An 18,423-nucleotide genomic window follows, 5' to 3' on the forward strand; every position below is an offset into this window, starting at 1 on the left:
TAATCATGTACACAGTCATTAGGGATATCTCGAGAGACTTCATGTAGATGAATGGCAAATGCCTTCAACAGTATCTTACTACTATGAAAGCTCTCTCTTCTCCCCAGAAAGTTAGACTGATCCCAGGAAAAGGAGGGGTTGCTGAATGCCAGGGATGAACTCCCAGGTACCCCCACAGAATGGAGATTCAGAACAGAAGTGGAATAATGGAAAAATAAAGCTGATCTCTTACACGTCTGAGTTTGTGGAGTTAGGCTCTGACTTGCTTCACATAGAGGCATCTTCCAGGTTTGGTAAAAATTCACCTGGAGCAGATATTCACACTGTGGGTTGATTACAAACCCTAGAATTAAAGCCAAGTCGCTTGGAGGCACCGAGTGTAAACTGTGGGAGAACTGTCAGAGAGGAGGTCAACTCAGAAATCACTGCAGGTTTTGGAAATAACTGTGGTCTGTCATAAGGTGGAGCTTGAGAAAACACCAGAGAATGTTTTAAACCCTCTGGGCAGATTAAAAGGGGGTCTTTGGAAGAAAGACAATGTCAAGGTACTCAGAGTTTTAAAATTTTAAGAACATTTTTAGTAATTTAAATTACTGGTTTCACGAAGAATACCTAGAAAAGGTGAATTCTGAAAATGATTTTTATGGCTTCTAACTTGGACTGTGATTTTTCTAAAATAGTTATTCTAAAGAATAGTTGGTCTTTTAGCAGTACCCGCTAAAGTCAGAATACTGTTCTTTAGTCTGAGAAATGGCCATCAAGGTAAAAATGAATTCAAGGGGGATCCCTGGGTGGCTCAGCAGTTTAGCGCCTGCCTTTGGCCCAGGGCGTGATCCTGGAGTCCCAGGATCGAGTCCCGCATCAGGCTCCTGCATGGAGCCTGCTTCTCCCTCTGCCTGTATCTCTGCCTCTCTCGCTCTCTGTGTCTCTCATGAATAAATAAATAGAATCTTAAAAAAAAAAAAGTGAATTCAATACCCCCTCAGTGGTGTTTGCTCCTAATTTGCTGATGATGCATGCACTTGTGTATACACACGTATGCAAGCATGTATGCACACATGCACACACACACAGTCATGGATGGAGATACTCCGCCTGGGGAGAGAGTTGGGAATCTGGCTTCACTACAAGGCTGGTGCACAATCTCAGAGGGGGATGGATGGTTTCTTGGTCTATTGGGAAAGTACCTGTTCTTCTTCTGAAAAAGTTTTGCTTTCCTTTTATAAAAAGAAATGAACACTTTTTCATAGACTATTCTCCTAACTAGATCCCACACCTAGTAGTAAAGCCATAAATAGGTTGTTTGGGGGAGTGGGAGTCTCAGGAGAGAACCTAGGAGTGGAAGTTAGGCTTGGAGGGTTCCCATTTGCCTCTTGAAACAGCCATCCATTATCAAGATTAATGAGCATGACAAGGGTTGAACTGGGAACCAGCAGCCAGAGACAGCTCATGCATCCAGTTGTGTGAGAGTCAACAGAGTCAGGCCTATCAGCATATTTAAAAGGAACAACCTTGCTGTTGTATGGATAACTAATGGAAGGGAGGGAAATATTTTAAAATGCCAAGGCCACTGTACCAGTTTAAATTATTTTATAATTTTCTTTAGCAGTATTCACCTGGTTGAGTACCAGAATAGAGAGGAAGACTGCTGGAGGCAGATGAAGATGGAGGAGACTGGTAAGTACTGAGAATGGCATTTTTGGGTTGTCATGGGAGGTGGTAGATTGTTTATAGTGAGGGCACTTGCACAAGTAAACAGAAAGATTGGAGGTTATGATCAGAGAATAGGGTTTTTTTAGTGTCAGAAGTTCTAGATGGTATGGATTTTGGAATTGATGAGGCTGGAATGTGATCAAGGGCTTCAGTGGCTCAGATAGTGTGAAGGAGAAGGTCACTGGAAGTAAGGAGATCAAGGAATTGAAAGCCAGAGTTGGCAGGGGTCATCCACATGAATGTGGAAGGCACCAAGAAAGAAGACAATCAGCAAGGTAGAGATAAAGAAGACAACTCAGACCTAGAAACGGTTCTAACAGTAGCTAATACTCCTTCAGCGTTTATTAGGTGCAGTGCACTGTTCTAAGAGCTTTATATATTATCATTGCCCCATTTTATAGACAAGGAAACTGAGGCTCACAAGCTTTATATATTATCATTGCCCCCATTTTATAGACAAGGAAACTGAGGCTCACAAGAGTTGATGGACTTGCCCAAGTGACATTGCTGGCGAGTCTCATAACTGGTTCTCAGACTTGGGCAGTCTGGCTCTAGCGCCTACATTCTTAACCACCTTGGTCTGTCGGTGAATGGGAAGGTAACATGGCAGGTAACAGGGAGCCACTGGGTATAGTGTGCAACTTAAGCAGGAAAGTTTGCAAAGGGAAAAGGAAGTGGTAGTCTTGGGCAACTCAAATTCTTGGCTTGGCGGAGTGAGAGGCACTAATGACAAACCAGCCTCCATTTAAGAAAGTGGCAGGTTCCAGACAGCAGTTCCTCTGGGGGGAGCAGAGTTTTCCATTAAGGCAAGGAAGTGGAAGGAGCATTCTCTGAAAAGGTAAAGCATATGGGAAGTCTCCCAGGCCCAGTGGGAAGGTGGATAGGTAGGCAGGGGAAGGGGCGTGGTCAGGTGTACAGACCAGGTACAGATGGGGATTTGATGATACTGGCCAAGTGGGCTTGGGTTTCTAGCAGCTGTTGTGGCCTCAGGGGTTCCCTTTATAACTACAAGAGAGGCAGCTATTGGTAATGCAGTGGGTATACTTTGCTCGGGCTGATGTAACAAAGAACCACAAACCTGATGGCTTAAGCAACAGAAATTACTTGTCTGTAGCTCTGGGTGCTGGAAGTTCAAGATCACAGTGTTGGCCACGTTGGTTCATTCTGGGGACTCTGAGGAGGAATCTGCTCCATGCCCCTCTCCTAATTTCTGGTAGTTTGCTGAGAATCTTTGGTGTTTCTTGACATGTAAAAGCATCCCTGAGATCCCTACCTTCATCTTTGCATGCTGTTCTCTGTGCTTGTGTCTATGTCCAAATTTCCCCTTTTTATAAGGATACCAGTCATTTTGGATTGGGGCCCACCCTGTTCATTTTAACTGATTCTATGCAACAGCCCTAGTTCCAAATACAGTCATATTCTGAGGTACCAGGGATTAGGACTTCCACATATGAATTTTGGGGGGACACAATTCAAGCCAGAATAGTGGGTGTCAGGGACATTGCTCACTTCTGGACACTCCAATTCATTCAGTATTCATTCTGAGTACCTGAGCATTCAAGACACTTTACTAGGTATAACAGGGAATATACTGATAGACTGAAACAACATCCCTGGCTTCAGGGACCTGGAGTTGGTGGTGGTAGAAGGAGCCAGTGGAGTATGAAAAACTCAGATAACGAAAACAGGAGTAGAATCTGATAAATGCTATGTGAGATAGGAGCAGATTGTTACTTACATAAATTAAAAGATGATTTGAGAAGGGAGGTGAAGTCTTGCAGCTGATTTGGCTTATTTTTGATTATACAGGTAAGGGATCTCATTTCCGAAAATGTCAAACGACCTCCTGAAGGTCTTCCCTACCGTAATCTTTCAATTACACCATGTATATAAGCACACTTGCAGACCCATTTTCTAGTATGTCAGATGTCTTTGAAATGTATTACTTAAAAAATTATTTTTATATAACTGGTCAGGAAAAAGATTACATGAGCTTGTAAACACAGTGAAAAATAATGTTTGAAAGAAGTCAGAGACATTTATATCCAGAGCAAAGTGACTGAGCTGTTGACTAAATATTGACTGTAAATCTTCAGCCTCCCACTATCCACAGGTGCCAATCTGCCTACAGTTATACACAGTTTATATCATATATATTTGATGCCAAAATGCACAGTAAGTTTCTTGAATCCTTTAAAAATAAAATCACTAACCACCTTGAATCACTATGGTCTTCTGCTCCCTTCATAGCATTCATCTTTCCTAATTGAGGTCAGAATGAGCTAGGAGAAATGAGCTAGGCTCTGCACTTAGACCTGGACTCTTTTTGCACCAACAGATAAACATTGATTATTGCCAATGCAATTGCAATATTGAAAAATACAATGTGGAGCTGGGATCCATGGACTAGAACTTGATAACCATGGGAGCAAAATGTCTGCCCTGAGTTTAAAGGTGGTTAGGATTTGGTAGGTGTTGTGGTGTATGGTGTAGAAAGCGTAAGAAAAAAGAGAAGATGAAGAGGAAATTGATCTTACCCTTTTGGATATATAGTGAAATTTCCCTAAGAAAGTGAAATTATCTTAGGAACGATCTTAGGGCAAGAGGGGGTGAGAAGTGGAAATCTGGAATCATTGATTCAAAATAGAATTTCTGATTTATTTTATGCAAATGGAAGGTAGGATTGGCTTTGTTATTGACAGCATTTAAGACATCAGGTCCCTGGGTTACAGATGGGTCTGATTCTTGGCATTGGAATGCTTAAAGTCCCATAAAGTTGACCCAGACAGTGATCCAGGCACTAGAGATGAATTTGCCATCTCATTTGTGGCAGTGAGGAACCATAACCAGGCAATGCATCATTGAGCCTCTGATTTGGGAAGGATAAATACGGGAAAAAAACCCTTTAGTACTTTTTTAAAAGAGCCTATTTTTAGGGCAGTTTTCAGTTGATAGCACAATTGAGTGCAAGTAGAGAGTTCCCATATCACCCCTGCCCCCACATATGCACAGCTTCCCTCTATTAGCATTCCCCACTGGAGTGGCACATTTGTTATAATTGATGAACCTACGTTGACACACACACATCATTATGATCCAAAGTCCATAGTTTCCTTACTGTTCACTTTTGGTGTTGTGTAGACGAATGAATAATGACATGTGCCCACAATTGTAGTACCATACAGAGTATTTTCACTGCTCTAAAAATCTGTGTGCTCCACTTCTTCATATATCTCTCCCCTCAACTCTTGACAACGACTGATATTTTTACTGTTTCCATAGTTTTAGCCTTTTCCAGAATGTCATTTGGTTGGAGTCATACAGTGTGTAGCCTTTTCAAATTGGCTTCTTTCACTTAGTAAAATGCATTTAAAGTCTCCTTTGTATCTTTTCATGGCTTGATAGCTCACTTCTTTTTATCCCTGAATATTTCATGGTCTGGAAGTACCACAGTTTATCTCTTCACCTATGGAAGGACCACTGTGGTTGCTTCCAAGTTCTGACAATTATGAGTAAAGCTGCTGTAAACATCTCTGTGTAGGTTTTTGTGCAGACCTAAGTTTGCAAATTCTTTGGGTAAATACCAAGGAGTGGAATTGCTAAATTGTATGATAGGAGTATACTTAATTTTGTAAGAAACCACTAGACTGACCTTCAAACTAGCTGTACCATTTTTGCATTCTTGCCAGCAATGAATGAGAGTTCCTAGTGCTTCGTGTCCTTGTCAGCATTTGGTGGTGTCAGTATCATGGATTTGGGCCATTCCAATAGGTATGCGGTGGTGGTATTTCATTGTTTTAATTTGTATTTGCCTGATGACCTATGATACAGAACATCTCATAAACTTATTTGCCATCTGCTTCTCCCTTTGCCTGTGTCTCTGTCTCTGTCTCTCTGCATCTCTCATGAATAAATAAATAAAATATTAAAAAAAAAAAAAAGGGCAGCCCAGGTGGCTCAGCGGTTTAGTGCCGCCTTCATCCCAGGGTGTGATCCTGGAGACCCCGGATTGAGTTCCACGTCAGGCTTCTCTGCATGGAGCCTGCTTCTGCCTCTGCCTGTGTCTCTGCCTCTCTCTCTCTTTCTCTCATGAATAAATAAATAAAATCTTAAAAAAAAAACCTTATTTGCCATCTATATATCTTCTTAGGTGAGGTGTCTGTGTACTACTTTCATGGTTCAAAATCTATGATGAATGTGTACATTTTTAATTATGATAGTCAAGAAGTGGTTTTAGCTCTTTCTATTGATTTTCAAGTAACAGCACTATCCTCATTCGTCTCTTCTCACCTTCCTTTCCTTCCTTCACTTATGAGATACTTCAGTGCATGATACATGGCAGTCTCTAAATTGTGTTTAATACATGTCAGTGATATATAATGATAAAGCAAATGGACATGGTCTTTGCCTTGACCTTTGGAGGGAAATGGATAGTAATGATATAATCTACAAATAAAAAATTGTGAACTGTGATAAGGTGATCAAAGAAAAGGTAAGAGAGCTATGAGAGTATATAAAGAGAACGCTGACCTATAGTGTATGGAAAGGGAAGACTTTCCTGAAGTAATGGTGTCTATGCTGAGTTCTGAAAAGGCAGGGGCATTGACAGGCATATCATGAGATAGAGATAGCTGTACGGTGGGTGAGAAGGTTCCAGAACAACTGCAAGGGACCAAGATTGGAGTAGGCCAGGTGTAACAGAAGAACTAAAAGAAGGCCACTGAGGCTGGGGTACCAGCAGGAGAGAGGCAAGAAAGCTGGAGGAGTAGGCAGGAACCAGATGGCCAAGGGGTAGGACACTTTTTCAGTGAGCAGTGAGATAAGCAAGTCTTAGCACTGGAAAACAGTCTCAGAGCTGCCTTGGGAGATGTTGCAGGAAGCAGACTGGAGCAGGAAAGAGAAGAGGATATTAGCTTGCACCAGAGTGGCAATGGAGATGAAAGAAGAGGACTCATTTAAGAAATATTTAGGAGGTGGAATAGTTTTTTTTTTTTTTTTTTTTTATTGGTGGAATAGTTTTTTAATCTCCTTTTTCACTTGACGTATTGTGGATTATCTTTCTACATTTCAAAAATGTAGGCTCACCTAATTAGGTTTCCATAGTAGTTCATGTGGATCAATAATGACATATTCAATAATATCCTATTGATAGACTTTTTTTTTCAATTATAAATGACTCTGCAAAGAATACCCTTTATGTATTAATTGTCTGGTTATTCCCTTAATGGATATTTTACATTTGATGCCAAACGAACTCCCAGAAACTTTGTCAGTTTATTTGCTCATAATAAAAGTTTAAGAATTCTGCTTTCCATTTGCCAACCCAGTATATTGTCAATATTTTTTTATTTTAGCTGGCTAAGATAGTAGTTAAAGGAAATTTAATATCTTAACATGCATCCTTTTGATTCCTGATGACACTGACTATATTCTCACATGTTTACTGACTGACCATTTATATTTATTCTTTGGTGGGTTACTTTTAATTTCCTTTGCCCATTTATCTATCAGGATATTCTTCTCCCTGTTGACTTAGCATCACTCTTCTGTAACATTTTTTATATATATGATGCAAAAATGTTTGCTGGTTTTTTGTTTGCCTTTTAATCTCACTGACAGAATTTCCTAGTTCATTTTGTTTTGTTTTTACCATATATATTTTTTCACTTTTAAGTACTTAGGTCTGTCATCAGTCAGCGCTTTTCTTTATGATGATAGCTTTGTTAATATACTCAAAAGGCATTCCTCACTCCAAGGCTGTAAAATTATTTTCCAGTCCTTATTTTCTATTATGAATTTGGTTGGAATTTGGTATGAGGAGTAAGGAAGGGTTACTTGTTTAGCAAGTAGCTAGTCAGTTGTCCCAAGACCTTCTATTGAATAGCCACTCTTTCCCTCCCTGATTTGAAGTGCTATCTTTTTTATTTACAAAACTTTCGGATATATTTGAGCTCAATTCTGAACTCTGTATTCTGTTTCTGATCCCTTATCCTGTGCCAGATTCACACTGTTTTAATTACTGTTATTTTGCAATGCAATTTTTATATCTGGTAGTGCAATTGCTTGCATTATTCTTCTTTGTCAAAATTTCCTAGTTATTTAAAAATATTTATTCTTTTAAAATGGATTTTAGAATTATTTTTCCAAGTTACAAAAATATCCTATTATGGTTTTGGTACGGATTGAACTGCATTTGTAGATTACTTTTGCTCTAGCATTATGGGTCATTATAAATTTTTTTTCAAATACTGATTGAAGTGTTTTAATTTTGGAGCAAGTCAAAAGTTAAGCATATGTTGTGACCCTCCTTCAGAAATACATGAGAAATTGGCAAGCTGTATGGTATATAATTCACTAAATCACTGTATGGTTCTATATGATTTATTCATACAACAATATTTACTGAATTTGGCATATGATAGCTGGTGTTTTAGTGCTGGGGATGCAATAGTGACAGGATCTCCTTTCTCATGTTCTTGAGGAGAGCAACAGAGGAACTTGTCTTCTACCATAGATGTGGGATGGGAGTGGTAAGGTTGGAAAGGCTATGGTAGCTGAAGGCAACTCTTCCCAGAAGCAACTGCTTTGAAATTAAGAAAGGAAACCGAGTTGCATGAAGGGAAAGGTTTTTGTCTTGCTTTTAATATGGAAGACATTGGAACATATTTATCTGCTGCTGAATGATCTCTAAATAGGAAAAAAATAAATAGAGGAGAAAGGAAGTGCCTGCAGGTTCCAATTCCTTGAAGGTAAGAGTACAGGAAATGTACTTCTCACATGGAGTGTTAGCTTTTGATAGAAGGAAAGAAATTATAAGAGGAAATTCAGGGAGGGTGGCCCCAGAAACAAGTAGATTAATGTTTATTTCATTACTGGAATTACAGGTGCTTTTGGATAGACAGTAATTAAATTTATAATACTTTGCCTGTCATTCATCAATTTCAGCCAAAATGGATGTTGTATTCCAGTTTTAAGCTGAGATGTCATAGCTTCATTTGAAACGGAATTGTATTTAGTGTTTAGACCAGTGCTTAGAACAATGTCTGGCACACATCTGACATTTAGTATTTATTGAATAAATATTCAGATTAGTGAATGAACTATAATTGCCGAACAGAATTTTCATACTGTACAGGTGATGTCCCAGCTCCCATGTACACTTCTGTGTCAGTACGTCATGTTTATTTGACTCTTCCATGTGGTTACCAGACAAGGCATTGAGCTTTGGGATGGGTGGCTCAATTGGATTTTCTTAGTTGCCTAGCTGCTTTATAGTTAGTTACTTAATCTTGGAGAAATTACTTAGCTTCTCTGGGTTTTACTTTTTTCATTGTAATATGAGGAAATTGGAATAAATCTCTAGTTTTCAATCCTTTTAAACCATTGGGCATTTTTTTCAAATGGAAACTTCTGGAGCTCAAAATGTAATGCAGATAGTCTCAGGCTGCTCAGCTGAAAATGAGGATGTTAGAGAGTGGACTCTATTTATTCGCAGCAATGTCCTTCATCCTGTTTCCACTCTTCCTGCATCTTGTTAGGGATCCCCAGATGAAGCAAAATCTAGAAACCTAATAAAGTTATCTCTAAGGTCTTTAACATTTGCATAAGTGATGAATGTACATTCTTACGTGATTTTCAATAATCCTAAAAAGTAAGGAATACATAGTATTATTATATCTTTTATGGATTTGGAAACTGAGAGTCAGAGCTTGTCATTTGCCATAATCTTATGACTGGTAAATGGAGGAACTGTGGCCAAAGCCCCAGTCCTCTGTTCCTTGTTCCAGCAGTCTTTTTTGTCACTATCAGATGATTTCCCCCACTGGCTTTATGCTGATTCAGCGGAGTCTCTGGTTAAACTAACTGAGAGGATTTCCACCAGAAACTATTACTGTATGCTTATAATACAGTTCACATCCTCACATATGTCATATAACCACTTAAATATGTTTTCCTAAATGTTGTTCTACACCTGATTTAGCTAAGTTACAAAACCTTTAATCAAATAGCTAAGAAATAATGAGTTGTGAGGAACCATTATAATTTCTCAACAGAAATCTCTAAAATGCAAATTAAATGAATTGACTGAACATTGAAATCTGTTTAATTTTGAAATCAGTTTCATGTTTTAAACTGAAACTGATTTTCATATTGAGGCAGATGAAGCACATAGTTTCATTTAGTGTAAAAACATAGAAATAAAAAATCAATTTTAACCCAAATGCATATACAAGACTTACAAGTTAATCAAGATTAATTATTGGGTTGGAATAGTTGACAGTTTGGGTGGCCACATAAATAAGGACTGTCACCCCAGATTAAATGCCCTAGAGTATTTTGGACTTTCATGTCTGAGCTTTCTCATGCTGACCTCTACTTTGGAGTGTTTTCTCAATCACACAAAGATATTACTCATCCTTCAAAGCCCATTTCAGAAGCTGCTTTCTCTCTGAAGCTCACTCAACATCATGGCTTCTCTTTCTACTTGGACAGAATTACTTTCCTTTCCCTGGGGACTCCCAAACCTTGGCACTGTGTAGGTAGCACTCTTTATACCATCAAATAGCCACTTGTAAAACTTTGTCCTCCTTGCTGGGTTTTAATTTCTGCCAGGGCAGAGAACATTAAGCACTTTAATTTTTTAAAGATGTTATTTATTCATTCATGAGAGACAAAAGAGAGAGAGACAGAGATATAGGTAGAGGGAGAAGCAGACTCCCTGTGGGAAGGCTGATGGGGGACATGATCCCAGGGCCCGAGGATCACCACCTGAGCCAAAAGACGCTCAACCACTGAGCCACCCAGGTGCCCCACATTAAGCATTTTAAAGTTGGTTTTTCCCCCTACTATAAAGGTACTATATATTTAAGGAGAGAAAATTTGGAAAAATTACAGAAAGTTGCAATGAAAAGAATAATTCCATTGATCCATTGCCCTAATATAACCAATGTTTAGGATCTGAAATAATTTTTTCTGATAGTCCCCCACCACGGACAAATAGATATTGACTTTAGTTGGGTAGGTGTTGTTGGTGCTAGAAGGCAGTAGAAGACAATAAGTCTATCTTGTCTGACTCTGGATGTCCAATGTAGCCACCTGGCAAACATATATTTACATCTGTTCTATGACTGTGTACATTATTCTGTGTCTATTTAGAATGCAGAGGGGAATTTGCTCAGAGGATGGACGAGCTTGTCTAGAAAGCACTCTAGAAAGTCTAGAAAGTATTGTGTGAAGGCCCTTGACTCTGGAAATCTCATCAAGAAATTTAGCAGAGTTGCATGAATTCCAACCTTTTTGCCAAATGAGAACTGCTCTTCATTGAACTGAGTAATTGGACAATTGGACATGTATCCCAAAGGGGGACTGCATCTTCCTGTAGGTTCTCACAGTTAATGGTCTGAGGGTGACTGGGACAAGAACCATGACTCAGTGACCATTTTATCATTACACTTAAGAACGAATTGTTAACACTTTGAGCACACATCCTGACAATTGTTTACCTCAGGCTCCTCACTCCTCCATTCCCTGCTTCTTTTGGCAGAACTGATTGCTGAGGTTAAGAAAGCCAGGCTCTGGAACAGTGAGAAAGGTGTATTTGCCATAGGGACCACACTGATGGTCATTGGTCTTCATTTACTCTAATGAACATCAACAGTGTGACGGGGGCCTGTCTAACCTGTGAAAGCTGAGTGCAAGTATAGGTGAAGATAGATCACTACTACTGGAGCTTCTTGCTGAAAAAAATGGAAATAGTCTCAGACTTTCTACCTACAGGATACCATTAGTTGAGACCCTCTTGTTTTTTTTTATAACATTTTAAAATAATATAACATTTATCTGAGTTCCTTGTAGAGATTTTGTAAAATGCAGAAATGTGTGAAGATATAAATCAAAATCAACCATACATTCACCACACATAAATAACTACTGCCAACACTATCATGTATTTATTCAGGTTTTTTTTTTTTTTCAGTTAATACATAGGTACACAATTAGGATAGTATTAGATATAAAAATGCTATCCTGTTTTTCATTTAACATAGCTGGCTATGTTTTGATACAAAATACTTTTAAGTTGGGTGAATACTCAAATAACATTTAGAAATTGGCTTAATATTTTGTCATCAGGATGAACTAAATTAACCTGACCCTTCCTCTATTATTCCATAGTCAGGCTGTTTCCAGTTTTCTGTGTTAGATATAACATTTCAAAGAATGTTCTCTATTATAAATTGCATAAATTTCTAATTATTTCCTTAGGGCAAATATGTAACATAGGGATTATTGGAACAAAAGGTAATAAATTGTCTAAGAGTATTTACTGACAAATATCTATCCAAGAAGTTATAGATGTTTGCCCTTCCACGAGTAATTGTTCTAGTACATTCTTAAGCTGAGTGTTATATGTGAAATGTTTGCTCTTTTTGATAAACACAAAAGATTTCTTACATTAAGAAATTATACTATTTACATTTTTTTCATATATTTGTCTACTTTTGTCTTCTATATAAATTGTTAACATCTTTTATGTGGGGTCTTAATGTTCTTAGTCATTGATTTCTTGATTGTCATAAATATGTTATTGGTTGTTAGTTTAGTTTAAGTATATATAAATTATCACATTAAGACAATAGTCTTTTTTTTTGTTTTTTTCTTCGATGTGTATAAGTAGTATATTATGAGGAGTTAAAACCTAGGTTTGGAAATAAGGTGTTAGACAAATTCCTCTACATTTCTAGACCTTCATTTTTACATAGAGTTCTGTGATGCCATCTTCTGGATATGGTGACGAGATGGTGAAAGGAGGTCTAAACTGTAACGTAGGGTCTGACACACACGAGGTGTTTGATCCAATAGCTATTATTTTTACTTCTGTTAGGAAAATGTAGGAATTCTGTGAAACTTTTTTTTTTTAAAAAGACTTATTTATTCATTTTAGAGAAAAAGAGAGAGAACAGGGGGAGGTGAAGAGGAGGAAGGAGGGAGAGAAACCCAAACAGGCCCATGCTAAACATGGATGGGGCTCAGTCTCACAACCCATGAGATCATGACCTGAACCGAAACCAAGAGTCGGACAGGCTCAATTGAGTGCACCACCCAGGTGCCCTTGAAACAATTTTTTTGTATCTCTTGAGCAAATCGTATCAGATTTATCACTTGTCTACTAATAGATTGTTACATTGATGCAGTAAAGTACTTGGCTGCATTGGGATGTTATTTTTATTATGTTCTCAAATTTGATTTGCTTCTAATTATTTTTTCAGAGTAAATATTAATGTGGAGCTTTTAATAGTCCTTCAGCTGCAAATTACTAACTTAATTGATCAGTTGTAGTTAATCCCTAAATGCTAAGAGAATCCTGAAGATTCTATAAGAAAATAAAATCGGTACTTTATTGATCGATGTATTGGTTATTTACTTACTGCTCACAGCTGCAGTTGAAAAATATTGTTAGGCAGTCATCTTGGCCACAACGGCCTACTCATACTTTTGTTTAGGTTTTCTAAGTTATGGGAATAATTACATGAGAAAAGATGGCACACTGTGAGGGGTGCACAGACCCCTACTTTATGTTTTCATGGCAGAAGGCTGGCACTTCCACTTTCAGAAGATTTGTTCCAAGGATTGCAATATTGAAGACTATATGAACTTACTGTCAAAATTAGATTGAATTAGAACTTCTGTTTTCTTTCTCCTGATGAGATACAATGAACAATTTAAGAATGATGATGATAAATGGCTTTAATCTCCTGTTGGACTGAAAACTGAGTGCAGCATTTTCTGAGTGATTTACTATTTAGAAGCATCTCTAAAGTGAACATACCTACTAGCCTGACACAACATACTGACAAAAATCTGGTAAGCGATTTTCACCCATTTTTTATGAAAAATGCAAGAACCGCTGCTCTTGGCTTCTGTCAGTTAAGGGAATAGGAATAAATAAATGTCTTATGTGGTTTCTTTTTCTGCAAAGAGAAGACAAGGTAGGGAAGCCTTGTTCTGAGATGTGGCATTCTCACAAACCACAAGGCTGGGATCTTTATATCACTTGGAAACTTTTGGATGGAGAGGCACCTGGGTGGCTCAGTGGTTGATCAGCTGCCTTCAGCTCAGGGTGTGATCCTGGGGTCCTGGGATCCAGTCCTGCATTGGGCTCCCTGCAGGGAGTCCCTCTGCCTGTGTCTCTGTCTCTCTCTGTATCTTTCATGAATAAATAAATAAAATCTTAAAAAAAAAATAAAAAGAAAGAAAGAAACTTTTGGATGGAGTCCAGCTCTTTCCCATTGGGGAATATCCACTGAGGCTGGGTCCTCCCATGGCCATGCTCAGGAACTCCTTTTATTAAGAACCTGTCTTTCTCCCTGTCTCTTTGCAGTTCCACAGGTATGGGGGAAAGAAAAGACTTCTTTTAATGTACTGAAAATAACATCCACTTAAAAGTGCTGCATCTCAATGTAGTATCTCATTTTTCTGGTAGTCTTGGTGAGATTACAGACACGTAAATATTTCAGATTCCTAAAATTTTCCTACCATAAGCACCAGACTCACTATCAAAGGTATTGCCACTTGTCTTTAAAAGTAGACGCTACAGAGCATAATATTTGATGATTCAGTCTTTCAGATAAGACTCTGGCTGATACCATGTTGTAACAATAGAAGTGAGTGCTTCTCTGGTCTCTCACTATGGGTCAGGTACCGTTTTAAGTCCCCTGCAGCTTCAAGTAATTTACTTCCACGTTTATTTCCATACAACCCTGTGACATAGGTACAGTGTTTGTCTTCATTTCACAGAGAGGAAACTGAAGCACAGAGAGGTTGAGAAACTTGTCTGAGACTGTAAAGTAGCCTATAGAAGAGCTGGGGTTCAGACATTTGCAGCGGGGTTCTGAATCTGTGTCGTTAGCCACCATGTGCTGCTCTTCTCTGCCCCTCTCGTGGTGGGTCCCTTTGAGCTAGTGAAGGCTGTTGGCTCTGCTCTTGTGCATTTTGTGTTGTTACATCTGTATGTGAAGGTGTCTCCTTAAGCTTCCCTGCTGCCATCTACTAGTTGTTTTCATCCTTTCTGCCTTTTAATTTGCTGCTACTCCTTGGATTTGGACTTGGGAAATCAGCATAAAAAAAGCTGATTAGAATTGCATATTGTCACCACTTGCTGCTCTCTTATGCGAAAATTGTATGAGCAACAGTACATGGAATCTGTGGATTTTGTTTTTAATCTCTGCAAGTCTTGGTTCTGGATAAGGAAGGAACCCCAGCATTTTGTAAGTGCCAAGTAATAAAAACAACACTAATAGTTATTTGTTGAGTATCTACTGTCGTGCTGTACTACATACTTAACCTCTGTTTCCTTATGTCAAATCCTTGCCAGCTCCTAAAGTGGGGATCATGCTCCCCATATTCACAGAAGAAGGAAGGAGGTCTCTGAGAGGTTAAGAGACTTAACCAGTTTTTACTCAGCTAATAAGCTAAAACTCAGGTGCAGGACTTGCTGACTCCAAAGCCCTGGCTTCTCATTCTACCCTTTTGCCCTAAGTATTACTCTGTTTTCTTTACAAACATTATTTCGATTGAAATGACCTTGCTTGTTGTTAGCTTAATTACTACAGTGCATTTAGACACATGCTTTGAAGTGTGGACTTAGAGCACAAAGTGGTCTGAGGCTTTATATTAGAAACAGTATAAGAGATTTTTGAAGGGTTGTTTTAAACATCATTCAGTCATGTTTGTGATCCCAATAGATATGAAACATTGGAGTGAAATGTGTCTACACTCTGGAGGTCCAACCAGGCATTGTTGCTATGGGGCATGGGACACGGATGAGGGTGAGGAAATGGGAACGACCAGCAAGAGATGAACCAAGAGACATTTTGGATATGGAATGAACAGAAGTTTTTACCTTATTGGGAAGTGGTGATGAAGGAAGTGTCGGGAATGATTTTTAAATTTCTGATTTATTTGAATTGGTGAAAGAGATTTTATGCCCTGAGATGTGGAATATAACAGATGGAATGACTTTTAAGGGGGAATGGATGGGAGTTTTATTTTAAACATTGAAGTGTGATGAACTTGTAGGATGCCCAGAAAGAAGTGCTCAGCTGAAATCTGACAAAAAGGGCCTATTTTCTGATTATCGTCATAGTTAATGGGGATTCTACAGGTTCCTGATGAGCAGGTTGGTGTTTTTGATGAAGGTGGATTGTCATGTGTATCAAACATTTTTGGATTGCTTCTCCAGCATTCTTTTTCCCTTTGGGCTTTCTTAAAATCACTCAGATCTGCTTCTAGAGAACTCCTCTTTTTTCATTCTCAGCCAAGCTCTTTGAATGGGATTGATATACCCTCTACTCAGTAGGCAGGCCTTTAGCATTTGAGCTCATTACCACATCCCTCTCCTGACTCCTGAGGGTTGGTTTTATCAGTTGAGATGCTTTGAGTTGCAAATAACACGGTATCTGAGTAAAAGTGTCATAAGAACTAGGAGATTATTCTCCCAAGAAGATTTCTGGAAGAAGGCAGCTCCAAGGCTTTTTCCATGATTCAATAAAGTCAATCTCTAGATCAGCCTAAGATTTTCATTGTCACAAGATAGCTGCCACAGTCTCAAATATCACTTCCTTCTGTAACAGCATCCAAAAAAGGGTAGACAGAGTAGATGTCTACTTACATTTCTCTTTAAGAGGAAAATCTTTTCCAGAGGTCTTAAGTAGACTTCTCTAAAGGTTCTATTGAGCAGAATTGCCCAAGCCCTAAAGCAGTCATTGGAAAAAGCAGTGGTACTATTATGATTGACTTAGTCCAACTATGGTTTATCCCTTAAGACTGAGGGAGTGGCTCACTTCCCTGAGCTGACTGCTGCTCTATACTTGAACAAAATCAAGGTTCTGCTATCAAGGAGGAAGGGGATACCAGCTATTGGATAGGCAACATATAGTCTGTTGCACTGGGTCTATGATTTAGTAGACACAAGTAGAACTTTGCAGAGGCATCCTTCCTGCAAGAACTTCCGTGCTCTTCTAAGAGACCTATAAACACTCTTTTTCTATGGATGATGTGATAATGCGGCTCTGATATCTAAAACTGCTGCAGCTACTCCGAAGGGAGTGCACCTGAGGAAAAAGACAATAACACAAGAGTAGGGAATGCAAAATATAGTGGGAGCCTTGAGTTTATGGTAGATTTCTGGATCAAACTGTAGCTGAAGCTGGCTATACTGCAGGGTGTCCAGTTATAAAAGAAAAGCCATTCTCTATTTTTGCTTAAGCCATGTTGGGCTAGGTTTTCTGTTACATGCAGTATGAACAATTTTTATAGTAAAAGCATTGGGAATTTGAGCAATGAGGCCTGTTCTTTCTGCCCTAATGAGGAGGACTGACCTCATTTTCAGTTAAATAGTGTTGAAAAAAAAATAGTGTTGAACATGATTGGTAAAATTCTAATATGCTTTTTATCTTTGTAGCAAGGAACTTTTATTTACTCCAGACAACTAGAGGAATACCTCTCTATTTGAAGAAGGCAATGAGGACAAGATAGCTATATTGCCCTAGAGACATGTAACTTCGAAGTTCTGTGAGAAATATAAATAGGTCCCCTCTAAAATCTTCTATACTTAGTGAATAGAGAAACACTATTTTTCATTTTCCCTGCCCAAATGATTCTTCCAGATAGTACTCAAGTAAGCTGCCCTATTAGAGATTAAATGAGGCATTCATAACACATACCCTTAAATCCATGATCTGCTCTTATTAGGCTTAAAAAGTGGTGCCTTACTTATGAACACAAATGTCAGTGTGTCTTATAACTGCTTATTTCAGCTCTCCACATCTTTATCTTCTTCGAATAGCTGGCAACTTGATAATATTTTATTTTTGTCTTTAAGAGTGATTTAGTTTAAAATAAGCAAATAGGTAAGCAAAAAGGGCTTCCTGCCTGCTTCTTCAAAATGAGCAATGCCTCTGTCCTCAGGGGCTGTCAGATTTATGTCCTTAGATGAACAGTAATTACATTAATAACTTTAAGAGCTAATTAGCATTTTATAGTAAACACATTGTTCGTTGCACTAAGGGGAGGGATGGCTGTATCCTTTCAGTGGAATAATTGCTTTTCGAAATCAGAGCCCATTTATCTTAAATTCAGCGATACGTGCCATGGCCCGGCCAAGAGGACCCTTGTGTGCTGATTCTGTGCTGATTCTTCCCGAGCCCCAGTCTGGTTAATTCTCATGACAAAAACTGCAGAAACTCAAACAGGAAAATGTGAATTAACTTCAGTTTCTAACGTGTGAACCAAGGAAAGCATCCGGTACCTTGTCATCTCTTCTTCACATGCTTCACTTTTTCCAATGTTTTTCTCCTTTCGTTTTGAGAAAATGTGTTTGCCAAAGTGTTTATATACCCCGTTCAGTCTGAGACACCCCCCCCCCCTCCGGCTCCTGGGCTCCGTACAGTGCAGGAAGGTACTAGGTACTACATTATTGCAGCAAGTCCTGGAAGTACACTTTGACTTTGCAAGCTTACAGCTAACCATGGATAAATTTAAGACTTTTCATCAGGATATTGACGCTCTTCCCCAGAAGCCCCCTTTTGGAAGTTTTCTCTGCCTGTAGCCACTTTCAGTACTTCCCTTAACCCATGGTTGCAGCAACTCCAAATCGACAGTCTTGTCAGAACGAATGATCTAAAATAAACATCCTCTTGTCCGCCTGCATGA

At 38.8% G+C, this 18,423-nt stretch overlaps 1 long non-coding RNA gene across 1 annotated transcript in view; it reads left to right on the plus strand.

Moving 5' to 3' along the window:
- The first annotated feature begins 1,607 nt into the window (after positions 1 to 1,607).
- LOC119870715 overlaps positions 1,608 to 18,423 on the plus strand; it is a 60,814-nt gene continuing 43,998 nt past the window's right edge. Inside the window, exon 1 of the long non-coding RNA XR_005353430.1 lies at positions 1,608 to 1,677. This is a non-coding gene — a long non-coding RNA (uncharacterized LOC119870715). The remainder of the gene's footprint in view (positions 1,678 to 18,423) is intronic.

The sequence above is a fragment of the Canis lupus genome, chromosome 1, assembly GCF_011100685.1.
Source record: "Canis lupus familiaris isolate Mischka breed German Shepherd chromosome 1, alternate assembly UU_Cfam_GSD_1.0, whole genome shotgun sequence".
Lineage (NCBI taxonomy): Eukaryota > Metazoa > Chordata > Mammalia > Carnivora > Canidae > Canis > Canis lupus.